Below are 18,703 nucleotides of genomic sequence, written 5' to 3' on the forward strand. Positions count from 1 at the left end.
TTGTCGATGCCATACACATTATAGGCCCTCCTCCCAGAGATTCAGATGCAACCTAGGGGTGGGATTGGGCTCCGGACTCTGCATTTTAACAAGCACCCTGGAAATTCTGTTGCAGAAGTCCCTGTATGTGTTTTGAGAAGCATAGTCCTGGAGGTATTTTGTTTTGTTTTGTTTTGCTTTGGCAGTACGGTATGCGGGATCTTAGTTCCCCCACCAGGGGGATTGGACGCATGCCCCCTGCAATGGAAGTGAAGAGTATTAACCACTGGACTGCCAGGGAAGTCCCTGGAGGTATTTTGAAAAGCAGTTTCCCATTTACTTGTGGGAGATCATGTAATGTATCAAACAGTGAGTCAGACATCTAGAAGAAAGGAAAATAACCACAGAAAGCCTGGACTTCGGTTTTCTCTTTGACCAGCTCTGGGGTATTTCTTGAATCACATCACAGCCTCATTTCCTCACTTCTAAAATAGCCTGGAATAAATTTCCTTTTTTCTTCCATCCAAATGATAGGAAACTGTGCTGTAGGGAGATCCACTTTTACCTTCGTCTCAGGTGTGACTCTGGGCACTCTAAGGACTGATCCTCCCTCTCCAAATAGGGACCCGAGGGTCCAGACCTCCCGGTCCCTGCCCCTCCTCTCTAATGTGAGCATAATTAAAAGCATTAATACATTTCACCCGTTTGGCCTTTGTACCCAGAAGAAGCTCAGCCCTGGAGTTTGGCACCTTAGTAATGACCCTGCTCTGACAAACTTTCTATATGACTTCTTGGCCAAGTAATTTGCCCTCTGAGGCCCATTTTTCTCATCTAGAAAATGAAGCTAATAAAGAAGAATAGCATTCCCTTCCTAGGGCTACTGGGAGGATGATAATAGATAATGCGTGTAGAGCCCTGGACAGAGTGCACTTCCAACTACTGATCACAAGGAAACTGTTACTGCCATGATCACTGGCATATCAGTGTTATAATTTTAAGTGAATTCTGAGTGTGCAAAGGGGCCAACAGAGTTCCTCAGTGGATGGGGCAGAGGAGGGCACTCATTAGCCAGCTAGCAGGTATGAGGTGTTTCCCCAGGTGGCTTCCCCATTTGGAAGTTTTTAGCACAGCTGAGAAGGAACAGCCTAACTTGCCCCTGTCCCTACAGCCTCTGGGAACAGGGCACCTTGATGTGGGCTTCAGTCCAGCATAGTCCAGAGAGCCTCCCTCAGACTTCCGCAGGTCTGTGGCTCTGGACACACCCAAGCACAGATCACTGCCCAACTTCTTAGGCAGACTGGCTACCAAGGCACTGGGCGGGGCTAGGTTTTTCTTGTCAACTCATTCATGCAGACATGATTCACATCACTCATGACTGGGAGCCCATCATATAGGGAAAGTGACCTGAGGCATTTAGCAGTGAATTCCTCTTATCCACCCCATCCCCAGATACAAGCCTGCAGAGCATTCGGGAGCCCTTGGATGGCCCTGTCCTCATTCCCTGAATGGTCACTAGGATGCTCCCTCCCCAGCCAGTCAGCCCCTCAATCCCTTCCCATAGGTGTTTGATGGGAAAATTTTCCTTTTCTCTCAGCTGTATTTTTCCTGAGGCTCTAAGTGATGTTAGAACTCAAGCAGGTCTATATGCATCTTTGAAAATCAAGTTTACTAAGATTATACTTTACATATAATAAAATGTACCCATTTAAAGTGTAGTTTGATGAATTTTGACAAATGTATATACCCATGTAACCACCACCACTATCTCCCTATACACTATTTGCATCATCCCCTGTGTACCCTCCTAGTCAAGCCCAGTCTCACCCTCCACCATCCCCAGGCAACCATTGCTCTGCTTTCCTTCATTAGAAATTAGATCAGTATTAGGAAAGAGATTAGGTCATTATGTTTTGAAGAGAAATTATTTTCTGCTGCTCACAAGTTCTCATTACAGCAATAAAAATAAACTCTCAGCTTCCGGTTTGTTTTCATATAAGAAATGGAAAAAATGTCCATCTGTAAGGATTGTTTTCTCCACTTCCCACCTTGAAGTGATCAAACTTTCAGGGCAAAATTCCCAACATGAGTTGCCTTTTTACTACCAATTTCATCTTTAATAACATCTGCTTAAAAGAAATGCTTCCTTTTAAAATGACAAGAAGAAAGCCTCTTAGTTCTTTCAAAGAAAACAACAGAAAAGCCTCAAAAGAGTAATTTGCTTAGATCTGACTTTGAACCAGCAAACTTTGTGCCTGATTGGATCTAACCACTCCTGCCAAGCCTCCCTCACATCCAGCTCCTGGCTCCCAGCTCCACCGGTGAAGCTTGGGGAGTCTGAGTGCACACACCAGAAAAAGTCACAGAAATAAAAAGTACCCATATTGGTAAAGGCATGTTTAGTCCGCAAGCAACAGGACAACTCTGGAACTTGCCTGCACCCAAGAAGCTCAGCTTACAATTTGGTTTCAAGATCGAGGGTGCTTGCGAGGTATCTCGCTGACCTCATGATGGTGATCTGTTCTCTGCTGTTCTGAAAAGCTGGGGTCCAAGCTGATTTGCTCTTCAGAAATCTTTCACGTCTACCTCAAGTAAATACTGAAGGAGCTATATAAGAGGGACGTGGGGTAGGGAGAATGCATCAACTGATGCTTTCTCCCAGTCTCTGAGTGACTGCCTTTATGAAAGAGAAGAGGATTTGGAAAGTGAAACTAATTTAAAATCAAGAGGAGGAAAAGGAAACTTAAGGTTATCTGTCATGACTCAGTAGAAGTAAATTGTTTAAAAATCATGACTGCGGACTTCCCTGGCGGTCCAGTGGTTAAGACTCTGTGCTTCCACTGCAGGGGGCATGGGTTCCATCCCTGGTGGGGGAACTAAGATCCCACAAGCCTCGGGGCGCAGCAAAAAAAAAAAAAAAAAAAAAAAAAAAAAAATCACACTCCCAGGAATCTGACCCTAACTCTAAGGTGGGTCCCAGGAAATTGCATTTTCAATAAAGTCTGTAGGAGATTCTGATGTAGGGGTTTTTGGGAGCACATATTGTGAAAGACTGCTCCAGAAATATGTTGTAAAAAGTAACTTCGTCAAGTCAATTTACTTGTGGGAGACAATTTGCACCTTGAGACCTGGATTTAATTCTGTGTGTTATTTACTAGCTCTGGGATTATCCATGAGTCAAATTACTGAGCCTGATTTTTTTTTTTTTTCCCCCATGCTAAGCCCTGGAGTAAACCCTGAGCACTTTCAATCTCTGAGGTCTAAGGCAATCGTTCAGTTTTTCCAGCTATAAAATGGGAAATAGTAACACATATAATATTGTTGGCTAGCTGCCTAGCTGATAAATTTACATATTTATGCTTTAAGCTCTGAAGGAGTGACAATACCCTGAGAGATTTTTTTTTTAAATAAAATTTTCTATGATGTAAATATCCGTGAAAATATAGGGAGTATAGTTCTCACGGCTGATTTGAAGATGAAGGAATTGTCAGTTGCATAGGAGAAAGGCTCCCTCCTTTCTGAAGCTGCAGAAGGTAGAGATGCTTGTGTAACAAAACTGACACCTGTTTGTTTTTTCCCAACAATGGGAGTACCATAAGATACTTTGAATTCAGAGACTGTGTTATGTCCAGCCAAAGTAACCTGCAACTGGGAAAGGCTGTAATTCTGTTGGTTGTCTGACTTAACAATTTGTTATCCTGGTAGTGATAAAGTGACATCCCTTTATATCTTTTATAGTGTCACCCAGGTAAGAGGGGCCCCTGCTTTTGGCCCTGTGCTTTAGAGGGCCCACATACCACAGACACACAAAATGTAAATTTGTTAAGGAACACATGGCGTCTCTGTTACTGAGAAACTGGTGCTTAATCCTGGCATAGCGAGACTTGAAACCTTAAACATCCAGCCCAGGGAAACTGTGTCTCTATCTCTTGCCTTCTTTGCTCAAAGAAAAAGGAAATTGTCATGAAAATTTCTGTGTTGTGAGGGTGCTGATTTTAGGGATGGACACTACTTTGAAATGCAGAAATGATCGGAAGTGGTTAGATCAGAGAAAAGGCAAATTTACTGAACTGGCCAAAGCCTTCCTCTCAGCCTGAATGCAATAGATCTTACATTATGAAGTTATTTTCCAGTACAGTTGCACCAGCTGCCCATTTCTTGCTGCTTTTCTTGCTCTAATTCCTGGCTTACGCAGCGCTCATGAATTAGCGTGGTATTTGCAACAGCTGCATATGGTAGTTGAATAACATTCTGTGTGTTAAGAAATTCGTAGTGTGCTTAAATTTGTACACGTGTACATTTAGACTTACACAGTGAATCACATTTTCTTCTGCTTTTAAACTCTTCCTCTGTGCCAATTTGCTGATGAATGGTTCCTGAGAATGGGTATTTAAAAATAAAACAAGTGGGACCAGATTTTCATACCCACACCTTACTCGGAAAATAGAATATAGAATTTCTCCAACATGTCTCTTGAGTGCAAAAGTAATGATGGTACTTAAAATGTTAGTAATAAGAAGGGCACAACACAGTGCCAACAAACTTAGAGGTTAAAAATAGAAGGTGATGAAAGGAAAGCTTGCTTTCTTTATATACGTTTATAACAAGAGTACTCATTCTTTTTTTAAATAGCCATATTGAAATATAATCCACATACCGTACAATTCACCCATTTAAACTATACAATTCAATAGTTTCAGCATTTCACAGAGCTGTGCAACCGTCACCACAGTCAATTTTAGAATATTCTCATTACCCGAAAAAGAAGCCCTACCGCCCTTTGCTGTCACCTCCAGTTCTCCCATCCCTTCCAGGCCTAGGCAACCACTAATCTACTTTCTGTCTCTTATAGATTTGCCTACTTTGGACATTTCATATAAATAGAATCATACAATATGTGACCTTTTGTGACTGGCTTCTTTCATTTAGCATAATATTTTCAAATTTCATCTATGTTGTAGCATGTATCAGTAAGTACTTTATTTTTATTGCTGAATACTATTCCACTGTATGGAGATACTTTATTTAATACATCAGTTCATCAGCTGATGGATCCACCCTTTGGCTATTGTGAATACTATTATAAACATTCATGTACAAATGTATGTGAATGTGTGTTTCCGTTTCTCTTGGGTATATACCTAGGAATAAAATGGCAGGGTCATGTGGCAATTCTGTGTTTAACCATTTGAGGAACTGCCAAACTGTTTTTCCAAAGGCACCGTACCATTTTTACAGAAAAGATTTTAGTCAGTTTCCCTCTTTGTGGCCTCCCAAGAAGGTGTAGATTACCAGTAATGAGGCAACTATGCTGTAAATCATCAGGAAATTTTGTAATTAGTCAAACCAAGTTACTTCCTTCCCCAAAAGAGATGATGGGGGAAATGGTGGAGGAAGAGAGGAAACAGGAGTACGTGGTCTCTAGTTGGAACCCACATTTTCCACATTGGCATCCAGGGTTGACGCTGCACGTGGTAGGGATCCCAACACGGTCCTATTTGTGTTTATCTTCAGGATTCTCGCACTTGCATGCTTCCAGTCGCACTGGACACACATTGTACAAGTCAGCTGACGTGAAGTGGAAAGAAAGATGAAAGTTCTGTGGAAAAGTGGGCTGGGGGCAGAGGCTGATGAGTCTTTTGCTGAGGATTCTGAGGCTGAGGAATAGTTAGTATCACTTAGAATCCAGGCAGGATGAGAGAAATTCTCCTCACTCCTTCATGGACATCAACACACTTGAGAACGTCTTTGGCAGGGATATCAGCACTCTCCAGGTGACAATCAAATACAGAGTATGACGAGCTGTATTGGAGTAGTTCTGTGGGCAGAAGACATTGTGGGTGCTGGAGCCACGCAAGAGGCAGATGTTATCAGATAAGTCTGACAGACTTGTTCATCCACACTTAGGAGACACCTGTTGGGGGCTTGTTATTTATCTGGTGAGTATCTGAGGGGAGGGAAACGCACTGAGAGATATGGTTAAGAGCCAGGGAATTACAAGTCATTCCAATTAATGTGGCTCCATTTGTTATTTCTGGATAGTGAGATTTCAGGAAACAAGAGCTACATACATAATTGTTTTGATTGTTTTCCAATCATTTCTCTTAGCTTTAAGTCCTCGAATAAATATTAAGTGTAATATGACATACATCTCTTCCCTACCCTTTCTACCTTTTTTCCTTTTGGGCTCCTGTTCCAGCAAGGGTTTTGGTGGCATGACATGCAAGGACAAGGTCACATACACCTGGGGTACCTTCTTTAGCACTCCGCAGGTGCCGATGGTCCTCTCTCAAGGTCAGCATGCCTGCTCATCTTACCCTCCACTCAGAACACTCCCAGTTTTTCTCCCCAGGCACCAGATCCGATAATGAGCTACTCAGGCCAAGTGAGCTAAATCTTCCCCTGCAATGGACACTTGTCCAAGTTAGTGCAATAGAATAAGTTTACCTTTGCGGCTGGTGTGAATTGTATTTTCCACCAGAGGACTCTTGAGAAACAAGAGAGACTTCATGGTTTCCTGTCTCTCTCTGTTCTTTACTTAACAGAAAAAATCCTCCCACGTGTGTGTAGATTGCCTCCAGGATGGGGCCTAAAACAGAATTGGAGATACTCCTCATTTCTCCTAATGGACATCAGAAGAGGAGAGAGAATGTGGGTGGAAGCACAAGATGTTAACAAGATCTAGCAGAGAGAAGGGCAGCAGCCCACCTGCTTCCCTATGGGGGCAGGGTGTTTATGTACACAGGGTGCTTGGTGGTGGTGTCAGGGTGTAAGCTGAAGCCCTGGACTCTTAAAGCTGTAGAAGAAATGGTTGTTCTATTCAGTGGTCATGAAGTTAGACCAGTCTGTGTTATATGGAACCAGTTCATGCTCAGTGTAACATTGTATTTATCAGTAGTTGAGTCTGGAAGATTTAAGGTACAGCAAAATTTCAGAAAAACCAGAACACGCCTTTATGTTCCATCACATCTAAGTTATTTATTAATTAAATCGATGACTTTTTCAGGCATCCACACTATGTATACTGATGATCTCAAGTGCACACCACGCTATTTTTAAAACAAAAAATATTCACTATACTGTGCATTAAACCTCCAGGTCTTATTTATCTGCCAGTTGGAAGTTTATACCCTTAAACTACATCTCTCCTATTTCCCCCACACCCCAGCCCCTGATAACCACCATTTACATTTAAATTAATTCCAACAGGCAATCATTTTGCAACCCAGAGGGTGACTGGTGGTCTCATGCTGGGTCAGCTGACTGTTTTGATTCACACCAACCTTGATGTCTGTCCCTGGTCATTCAATATTTACCTAGAAAATCCCAATTGCCCCAGGCATACCATGACTTTTGTGGTTTCCCTCAAGATTTTCAGGGTTAAATGAAGTTTTATATCACCTAATATACAATATTTCTAATGGGTGAAAAAAACCTCCATTATTATTTCCTAAGACCTTTCACTAGGTCCTTAACCACCAAATAATTCCTCTGTCCAGCCGCTTTCCTATCATCTTGAACCTGGGCTCATCAAAGCATTTTTGAATAAAGCAAGTCTTCATGTTATAAAGAAATTTTCCCAACAGTGGCTAAGAAAATGAAATTTTCTCCATATGATTATAATCTACAATGACAAACCAGCATTCGTCTCTCCTTCTCTTTTGCCTACTCTTTCCCCATTCCTACTGGTAAGACATTTTTCCATATAAGTTTTGAAGAAAAGTATTATTTTGGTTTCTAGCATATTGTACAGAATCTACTTTTTAATCCTTCACATGCTGTGTTATGATTACGGGGGGGCAGAAAGGAGGCGAAATCTCCCCACATGCCTCCTGGAACTCTTGTATTGTGGTTGCCTGACCCCATTTCTTCTAGATATGTTCCTTCTAGATTTGACCTGTTCTCTGCTCTCTTTTTCTAAAAACTCTCTTCCCCCTTCAGTTAATGGGACAGTTGGACTCATGTTGTTTGTAGAGTTTGTAGAGACAATCCTAGATGGAGGCTTTTCTGAGGAGGAGGGGGAAAAAGGCAGAAGGGAGAGAGAGAGGACACCCAGCCCTCTCTAGGCTTTGGTCCCCCAGCCTTTGGATGGACACAGCACATTAGTGTCTATGCAGGGTGTCGGGGAGGGGAAATTTCCCCTTACCCTTTGGGGTTCCTCTGGCTGATCTAATAATTAAATTGACACAAGACAAATGAACAGGAGAAAATCTAAGTTAATTTCATACATACGGAGGTCTCATAGATACAGCCTAAGAAGTGACCAAAGCAAGCAGCTTTTATACCTTATAGACAAAGAAATAATAAATTTGTGAGGAATTGACAAGGCAAAGAAACTTGGGCTTGGGTACTAATTAGTGGAGAATCTAAGCAGACCTGGTTTACATAGCCTTCTCAGCCCTCAATTCCCTATCTCTGGCAACAAGGATGTCTCGCTACCTCCTGCTACAGTGAGGGTACCTTTCACATGGGAGATTTATTTCCTGCTTTCAGAGGAGGGTCAGAGTGTTCTTGCACTGGCTGTTTTCTCAAGCAACAAATTCAAAATAATCAATATGCCACTGGCATATTTTGGGGCAGCCTGCATTGAACTGTATCATAGGGCCAATCTGTACAGGATCAAAAATGACTCCAAGGATGGAAAAACATTGCTAAAAAGGACCACAGTGTTACAGGAGTGAGGTATCTGACTGCTTTACAGAAACATAGAAACAAACCCAAGACATCACCCAACAGAGGGAATGTCACAGTGCCAACTGCTCCCAAGAGGTCAATCGGGAAATAGCCCCTTTACTGAGCCCCAGGACCTGCCCCCAATCTAGTCCCCCTCCCAGAACTCCCTGAGCAATTCAAGTGTTAACACTTGCCCAGCAGAGTTTCTCCTTAACCCTGATCCAGTACTGTGGCCAGGGTCTAAGTCCATGCCTATGCCATACCAGTTGTTAAATATTTTGAATACCAACTTGGTGGAAGGGTTTCAGCTCCCTTCCAGCAGTAGCCCTATGGGTACCACATTCCGATTCCTTATTTCTCAGCTAAAGATGCTAAAGGGATGAGGTTTCCAGAGTCCAAACCCCTCTCAGAGTTTTTCTCTGCTGGCTGCATTTCTCCATTCAGTCCCCGAAGAAACGCCAAGAGATGCAAAGCCTTAGGATCTGCCCCGTTTTTTGAGAGCTTGATTTTGGCAAATTTTTGCAGTCTGTTTTCCATTTTTTCTCTCTCCTTTGACTCCTGGTTTATTTTCACACCCGTCATAAAATGGTGGATGGCCTTGTCTTCACACTTCATTTGATACAGCGGAAAGTTGCCATATCGCAGATGGAACACTTGTTTGGCTACAGGAGGAAGCTCTCTGCTGAATTCTTTTTGAAAGTAATACTCGCATAGGGAACTCTACCTAATGCACTGTGGTAACCTAAATGGGAGGGAAGTCCAAAAGGGAGGAGATATCTGTATGTGTCTGGCTGATTCATTTTGTTGTGCAGTAGAGGCTAACACAACATTGTAAAACAACCATACTCCAATAAAAATTAATTAAAAAAAATTTTTTTAAAGAATATCCTTTCCTTTTATTTTTTTCTTTCTATGTTTTGGCATATGTGTTAATTAAATACACGAGGAAGCAGAAATTGGGTGACTGTGGGCAGCAGAAGAACTAGGGAGAGGGTAGTGGGCAGGTCTCTGAGCCTGAGGCTCAGTTTCCCTGAATCAGGCAGTTTTTGTTAGGGATGCTGGCCCTCGGGTTTCTGCTTGTGAGGGCCTCTGCAGGGGCAGCCAAATCCATGGGAACTGATTTCAGTGGAGGTGTGATCTTATGTAGTTTTAAAGAAGTAATTGTTAAAATAGAAAAGTTCAGAAAAAAATGAGAATATAGACTGTCAAAATAACCAAAGGACCAAACAAAACCAATCTGATAAAAGCTCCAAAAGTTTGGATAGACAAAATCAATTAAGGATTTATGACGAGTTCAGATAATTTAGACAGGAAAATAGGAAGTAATAAAGATAAAAAAGATAAATTAAGGAGAACTAAGGAATTTAAAACATAGATGATAAAATGGAGTTGAAGTTCAGACAGACAATGAGGAGATTAAAATCACGACGGCAAAACAATAAAAGAGTAGGAAATTATAAAGCTGAAATTTCAAAATACAAAAGCAAAATGCTAGGTAAGAAGGAAGAAGAGAAATGAAGAGCAATGCAATGTCTTACTTCTTTGGCAATTTCTGTTCTTAACATCTCACTGAGTTGATCTATTAATAATTTTGTACTTGTTGTTTTCATTTTCCTTTGAAATTTAACTTTTACCCTCCTATGGTGTGCTTTTGAAGGAGTTCAGAACAAGTCTTCCCAAAATGTGCCACTTGGGCAAGTGGACTGTTTTGAGCGGAAAGCAATCAAGACCCAGTCAATTCAAGAAAAACTCTGACGTCTCCCTTAATTGCCTAAAAGAATTTGGATAGAGGGCCTAGTCCAGGAAGAGAATTATCACGAGAGATAACTGTGAAGAATATGGGCTAGGGGTGATAAGCTGGGGAGACCTGGGCTGAGCCTGGAGATCAAATTCCTCTCTGTGTCCCATTGTCTCTGATGGCATGGCAAACACTTGTTTGCCAAATATTTGCTCTTCCCATCTTCCTGTGAATTGTCTTCCACCCTTTGCAGTCCCTGACCCTTACCCACTTCTCCTCGGCTCAGAATGGCATGTAAGCCTCAATTGCCTGACTGCCTGTGGGTCTCATATTCTTGTGGGACCCCCGTATGTCCATAATTAAATTTGTTTTCCTCCTGCTAATCTGTTTTATGTTAATTTGATTATTAGACCAACCAAAGAACCAAGAAGGGTACAGGAAAAAAATTTTCCTCCCCTACACTTTCATAAAAGGGGGCAAGAAGTGCGGCTAGAGAAGGAGGCTTACAAGGCAGCTAGCATTTTCCTTATGGGAAGTGCTCTTTTTCCTTGAGGGTGCCTTTGCAACTCTTCTGGAAAGATTTTTCATTCCTTTGTGTTGGTCCACTAAATAAATAAATAAACAAATAAGCAAAAACCAACGGAAACAGCAAATAAAACCCCTATCTTGAATAAATTTGGAAATAAAAATCATTCATTGCCCCAAATTGTTTTTCAACATTGCCTATGTATTAGAGTCCCTGAAATGTTGTTTATTCTTAAACAACTTAAATTTTTTTTTCATGGTATATATTAATCAGCTGTCTTATCAGGGGCCGATATTCTATATATTATGGATTCTGACATAGACAACCAATAGAAAACTGGGCAGTCTTGTGATACGGCAAGGATCACTCTTGAAATACTTCTCTAAATGGAAGATTATAGTCCCTCATTTTCTTCCTACCCCCTATCTTTCACTTTTTATACCTCCCCTCAATTTGATTAGACCAAGACTGGGCACCCGAACTCGAGTGGAAGCTGGAAATGGAACTGAGAAGGAGGGAGTGAGTGAGTCTCCCCTAGTCTTTATATGTTAAGAAGAGTGCTGTGCACGCTGGGATCTGATGGTGGCCCTATTCTGTATTATATGCTGCAGAGAGAGTGACCCAGATGCACACGGAGAAGACCCAGTGAATAGGTCCCCTAAGCTCCCCAGTGTCCCGTTCTAGTCCTCCTGGGGTCATTCTTGTCCTGTGCATGGATTCTAGGAACTTTAAATCAGTTTCTGCTCATTTCTGTTACTTGTAACAAATGGAGATGTAATTACCCCAAGTAGAATAAACAAAAAAACAGGAGGGAAAAACTCTCTGTCTTTTCAAAGCCCCGGACAGGTCTTAGTGAAGAGCCAGGTTGTCTGAGCCTCTTGATGTAACATGGCAGATGTGGGCCAGGAGAGTGCCTCACTTGGTATCTGACTTTGTAATGACAGCAGTCTCCCCTTGAAAAGTTCATGTCCAATCTGGTCTCTCTTCCTTCTCAGTAAGGTTACAGGAAGATTCCCTTAGCACATGAGCTCTTTAGCTCCTTTCTCATTGTATACAAGGAACAGAGAGAGTGAATACAGTTGAGATTATCTCTAACATACAAAACATATAGTCAATGATGCATTTGCAAGATAAGAGACATTTAATATATACACGTATGTGAAATTCTTTTGAGTAGGCATTCAAAAGGCATCCAATTTCACTGTGTGGTTTTGAGTTTTCATTTCTATTGGTAAATCAGAAGCTGCTCCCAGATACTTGCTTCCTGGACTCAGACTTGTGAGATTTGTGCCCCAGATGCCCCTAGAAATTCCAAATATTTACACAGCAAACGATTTCTTCCCTTGCTTCTTGTCTGGATGAAAGCCACAGTCACACCATCTACCAGGCATAGAGCCAGTGCTGACACCAACATTGTCTTAGAGCAGTACCAGCACCACTGGGGTGGGAGGGGCCTACTGGAAATGCACATCTTTGGATCCCAAACCAGTCCTACCAAATCAGAGTCTCGGGGTTTGGGGGGAAGTATTTAAGCTCAAGTATCAGTCTTTAATAAGCTCTCTGTGGATCTTATACATGCTCGAGCTTGAGAACTACTGTCTTAGACCACAGGAGTGATGCCTGATGACAATCGCTATAGCTAAAGAATCAAAGGAAATGAGAAGAAGGGCTGATAGGTCTGTATTATTGTGGGAAAGATTCTAAGAGAAGACCATGCTAAAATTCTACGAAATAGGAACAAGGTTTCTACAGATTCTGAGTTACTATAGAAACAGACATCTGAAAGTGTCTCAAATTACTATTTTTTTCCTATCAGGCAGACATGCTGACTAGTAGTGAAAATATCATACTTCCTCTAGGAAGTAAGTACTGGGGCTGGTACTCCTGGATTCTGGAGCTTCCAAGACTGAGGCTCAGGCATCCAGTCTGACTACCCCACCCTCAATCTGGAGAAAATAGAATAGAAAGCTCCCTTCCTACTCAATGAGCTAACACTTTCTCCCCAGGGAAATCTGATATTTCTGGGGTATGAGGGGATTTTAGAGGTGGGGACTATTTTCTTCAAGCAGTCCATCTCCAATTCATACCTCAGGTAGGAGGACGCTAGCCAATCAGTAGAATTTTGGGGTAAAACATATTTCTGTTATTTTGCCAGCCCTAATGCAAATCTGAGATGAATGAGCACATTAAAAGTAAAATCCACCTGAGCATGAAGTGGGATTGCTACCCTGAGTACACTTTTAACAATATCTGCTAAAAAGAGATCTTTTGTTAAATAAGAATCTTATTAAAAGCCCCTCACTTATTCCTTTCAAATAAGAAACATAGGACTGTCTGCAGGAGCAATTCCCCCAGATCCATCTTTAAATGAAGCACCTGCTTAATTTAATATCTCTCTCTCTCTGCCACCTACCTTTCTGCTTCGCTCTTCTCTGACCTCAGTTCTCCGCTTTTCTGTGAGAGATGCCTGTAGGAAGCTTGACAGTGTGAAGCAGAAATAACTTAGGAGTACACAAGCCAGCATCCTAAAGACAAATATATGACCTACAGAGATAGATGAGTAGTAAGGCTATAAACAAACACTAAAGCAAAACAATTCAGGAAATTGCCTTTTAGGAGCATGGCTATTTAAGATTCGCTTTCCACAACAAAAATGAGTAGACATTTTCAACACAGTCAGAGAAGAGAGGGTCTTTGCCTCATGATTGCCGTGCACTTCTCAGCTGTTCTGAAAGGCTGCAGTTCAGGCTACTGTGCTCTTCAGAGGTCTTCCTCCTCTGCTTCAACTGAATGTTAGGGACCTCTATAGGGAAGCATCACCAGGTTCATTTGCCTAAATAGACTTTAGGAAAGAGAAATTGAAACTGTAAAGGGAAATTGGCAGGGCTCTAAGAGGAAATGAATCTTGAGTGTTGGGTAAGAGCCAAGCCCATGGGGTACCCTCCTTCCCCACCCCCTGCAGTGAGTCAGAACTTCTTTGTGAATTGTTTTGATGTCTTACATCAGCTGCCATCAAGGGAGCCCAACTCAGGGAAGGATACATTTCCCAAACACTCTGCCTCATTATTGGAATGTTAACCCATCTTCACTCTGTCCACCCTTATCACCAGGATGACCTGCTGGCCCCTGTAAGGAGCAGTTATGTAACTTCCACAGGGCAGGGGAGTTTCATCTGTTTCACTTACTGCTGAATCTCTAGTTTCTGCAGTAATACCTGGCACATGGCAGGCATTCAAAAAGTAGTAGTTGAATGAGTGAATACATGATTAGAACCATGGGCTCTGATGTCAGTCTATCTAGATTTGAAACCAGGCTCCATGTATATGCTGGAAATTACTGAATGTCTCTGTGCTTTAGTTTCTTTCCCTGTGAAATGGGGATACTACCACTACCCTATGGTGTTTGTTGTGAGGATCAAATAGCTTAATACATGAAATGCCATTAGAATAATGCCTGGAACATAATAAGTAAATATCAGTTTTTATTATAATTAGTAACTAAAATCATGAACCAAAGAGACCAGAAGGGAAACTTCTAATGTTTGCCTTTTCCAGAGCTTTAGCTGACATTCCGCGATCCATCATGATCACTAACCTAAGCCAAACAATTCCTAACATCTCTACACATTCTTGGCTTCCCTGAGTATTTAGCATCTGCACATCTCAATTTGCAGCCAGAGTGGTTTGTCATGATAGAGGAAATGTGCTTTATCCTTATTCATATCCTTAATCATAAAGGGATTACAGTGTACCTAGACTCAAGAGGGAAAAGGTAACCACACCAGGTGTCTTTGAGGTCAGGAAATTGCACAGAGTGTAGGTGAAACATTCCCAGTAAAACTGAGGTTGCTGATGCAGGTTATTCAGTTTTGGGGAAAGCATTATTTATCGTGGATTTTTCTGCGCAGGGCAGGGTGGAAGCAGAAGCTATGCTTCGTGACAATTCCCTACCCTTTTATTAGGCCACACAGCTAAGCCTATCCCAGTTGGTAACCCTTACTCGTTGGTCTCACTCAAGAGTTACAAGTTCTAGTTCTATTTACAAGTTGTATGATGTATTTATAGAAATGCAGGCTAGATGTACAAGAAATGCTGAAATAGGAAACTAGAACACTGTGGCTTTTGTTTTGGTTTTTGGAATTTGCATTCAAGAAAACTATTGGATAGAAATGTTTAAATTTTTTCAATAAAGGCCCTGGCTGGGGAGAAGCACAGAGAAGGCACATGGCCACTGTGTTTTGAAGTGCGTAGAGGTACTGATTTATTCTTCAGAAATCTGTGTGGCCAGTGCCTGTGTATGATGATTTCACAATAGGAATGCATCAGCTGATCAGGCTGCTGGGTTAGTTTGAGAGTACATGGTGTGATTGCAAAATAGAAACTGGAAAGGAAAATCAACTCACTGCTAGCAGTATTTCTGTTTAGAGGAAAATAAAACTTAGTGAGAGTTCTGATTACTCAGCTTGTTAGCAATATTTATGTGTCTGTGTCCTAAAATATAGGCCTAGGGCTGCCCCTGTCTCAGTCTAGACTAAGAGAGAGTCCTTATTTGCTGTTCCCAAGAATGAGGAAAGCCACCTTGAGGGGCTGCATCAGCTACAAAGTGGTATAATGCCTTAGTTCTCACATTGTCATCAACCCCCAGCAGTACCAGCATCACCTGGGAACCTGCTATAAGGGCAAATTCTCAGGCTCCATTCCAGACCACGTGAACCAGAAATTCTAGGGGTGGGGTCAAGCAACTCATGGACCAATTAGATGTAAGAGAAGGTTGGGAAATGTAGTCCAAACTGGAAAGCCCCCTTCCCAATGACAGCATCATGCTATGGAGGTGGGAGCACTAATTTGGGTGGGCCATGAGTATCCTACTCTGGCCCTAAATACCCACACTGTACCCTTCTTCCCAAACACGGAACCTTCCCAAGGAAGTCAGCCCTTGGGAATCAAGGCAATCATTGCACCCAGCTCGTGATCAGAGATCTCTGGGTGATTCACTGTCCTCCCCAGTGATCTGGGTGTGACTCCTTGTGGTCTGGTGATTAAAAAAAACTAAAAGACTAGATAAGACTAGATAACTCGTATGTACCACATGCAATGGTGAGGTGTGATAACTGTAATAAACACTCTCAGTTGAAAAAAAAGGGAACTTGGAGGAATCTCAGAGGTCACAAGTCCGTAGCAATGATGAAATTCTGCTAGATAAGCATTTTGAAGATCCTCTATCCTGGCAATGGTGGAAGTTTCTTAGTTAGACCCTGATTTTGCTCTCTGATGGGAACTATTTTGCCATTGTTCTCCATATCCCTGACTCCAACCTCTGGGAGTTCTTTTTTGACATTTACTCTCTTATTCTCACCTCTTCTGCCCGGGCCAGGGGTTCTGTTTTTACCTTTTTGGTCTCAGAGACTCCTATACTCACATAGAACCTTTGTTGGTAGCATCCTTAAGGAGAGCATTTATTCAAACATTAATACCCTCAAAGAATGCCTCAAGTATTTGTCAGTGTTTGGTTCTGAGAATAAAAAGAGTATGATGAGTAGATTATCGTGGAAGCGTTGGTAGGTAAAAGAGAGATGAAAAAGGCCACCTAAAAAGGTAAAAGGGATAGCAAGAGTAGTCAGGAAACGTGTGGATTAAGTGTTCTCAGCATGGATATGAATTCCTGAAAAAAAAACTTGAAATTAGCAGTAGGAACATTTCCACCTCTCTCATCAGCTGCCTCCCCAGGTCTCTGGCAAAGCTTCTAGGGTACTTCACGGTTTCCAACCAATCTTTGCATCTGCCTTTAGACTCCTTTTGTACTAACTATAGTGCTGCAGGCAGAGACCCCCATACTCATGCAAGGCCAAGCAACACCAGCTAAAATTGCCCCTCAAAGTCAGAGAAGGTAAGTATCACTATGAAATAAAAACCCTGGTCCCTGCCTTTCTAGAGTTTACAATCTGATTTCAAGATTAAACTTTCACACATCTGATGACAGAGAGGCAAGCCCTTCAAAACTGAAAAGCACATGGAATGGACGAAGCTAATATTGGGAAATGAGACAGCTGAAGGCTGTGTGTGTTATCAACAGAAGCACAATATTGTAGTGTGAACTGTTAAAGATGTGTGCTTTTCATTTTGGTACCCCTTCATTTATCATGTTACTTGATACCCGTTGGGAGCCCAAGACAAGTTTGCTGCACAAAAAGTAAATTCCCTAATACTGATAGCAGAAAAGAGCAGAGTAGGTTAGAGCAAACTTCCCAGGAGAGAGGTTAGAGCAAACTTCCCAGGAGATGATGAAATTTTTTAAAATGGGTTTTGGTAGATATAATTATGGGTTGGCGAAAAGAGAAGGCATTTTGTGTACGTTTGGGGAAGGGGGGAGTGAGCAGATGGGTGGTGGTGGTAGAGATTAAGGCATGGGAAAAGATCTGGAAATGGAAACTAGTTAATTATGTGCAGAGATTTTCAAACATTGACTTGGGTGGCCTGGACACAGTTGAAACTCTTTGTAGAACGAACACTGATGAAGTAGTCACAGCATTCTGGTCTGATCAGCTTTGTTTTGAATATGTTTTGTTAGTTATGTTAGATGACTATGTAATATTTGCTTTGGACATCAAATTCAAAATTCAAAAAAATATACAGTTGAAAATAAGACTCCCTTCTATTTGAACTCCCTAAGTTCCTTCTCTAGAAACTATTCCAGGAGGGAAAGGGGGGGGTAGGAAGGGATAAACTGGAAGATTGGGACTGACACATATACACTACTTATATAAAATAGATAACTAATAAGGACCTACTGTATAGCACAGGGAACCCTACTCAGTACTCTGTAATGGCCTACATTTTGATTTTTAACGTTACATTCAAATCTAATTTGTTTTATAATGATTTTGAATTCTTTCACTTCCTAAAGGTACACAGTGTGCCCTCCTCTCACCAATAGCAGGTGGCATTTCAGGATGTTTATTAAGCATGCAGAAGTGTGTTAATTGGTGTGAGGAAATGATCAAGCTCTATAGCTAAGACAAATGCAGGCTATCATGTGTTCTATCATATGTAAAATATAATAGAACCTTGAGAAAGAAGATAGATAATGATAATAAAAATAAGAGCTAACATCTATTGAGCACTAATTACATGCCAGGCACTGTTCTAGGGGCTTTACTTGTATTAATTCACATAATCCTCACAACAACCCTGTAGGGCAGGAGCTATTATTTGCGGATGGGGCATTAAGTAACTTGTTCAAGGTCATATAGTTTATTAAGTGGTAGAGATGGAATTTGAACCCAGGCAGTCTAGCTTCAAAGCCTACACTCTTTTTTTTTGTTTGTTTTTATAATTAAAGTATAGTTGATTTATAATATTGTGTTAGTTTCAGGTGTACAGCAAAGTGATTCAGTTATATATATATGTTTCAGATTATATATGTACTTCAGATTATTTTTCATTAATAGGTTATTACAAGATACTGAATGTAGTTCCCTGTGTTATCTGGTAAGTCCTTGTTGCTTATCTATTTTATGTATAATAGTAGAAAACAGCATGGAGTTTCCTTTAAAAACTAAAAATAGAGCTACCATATGATCCAGCAATTCCATTCCTAGGCATATATCCAAAAAAGATGAAACTCTAATTAGAGAAGATACATGCACCCCAATGTTCATAGCAGCACTATGTACAGCCGCCAAGACATGGAAGCAACCTACGTGTTCATCAGCAGACGACTGGTTTAATCAAATGTGGTGTATATATATACATACACAATGGAATGTTACTCTGTGATAAAAAAGAATGAAA

The 18,703-nt window shown here is 41.4% G+C and overlaps 1 protein-coding gene across 2 annotated transcripts in view; it reads left to right on the forward strand.

The window, feature by feature from the left end:
- The window catches only part of LIPA (lipase A, lysosomal acid type), a 122,589-nt gene that overhangs the window by 41,705 nt on the left and 62,181 nt on the right, over window positions 1-18,703 (forward strand). The gene's annotated exons all lie outside the window — the stretch shown is intronic.

The sequence above is a fragment of the Eubalaena glacialis genome, chromosome 1 (assembly GCF_028564815.1).
Source record: "Eubalaena glacialis isolate mEubGla1 chromosome 1, mEubGla1.1.hap2.+ XY, whole genome shotgun sequence".
NCBI lineage: Eukaryota > Metazoa > Chordata > Mammalia > Artiodactyla > Balaenidae > Eubalaena > Eubalaena glacialis.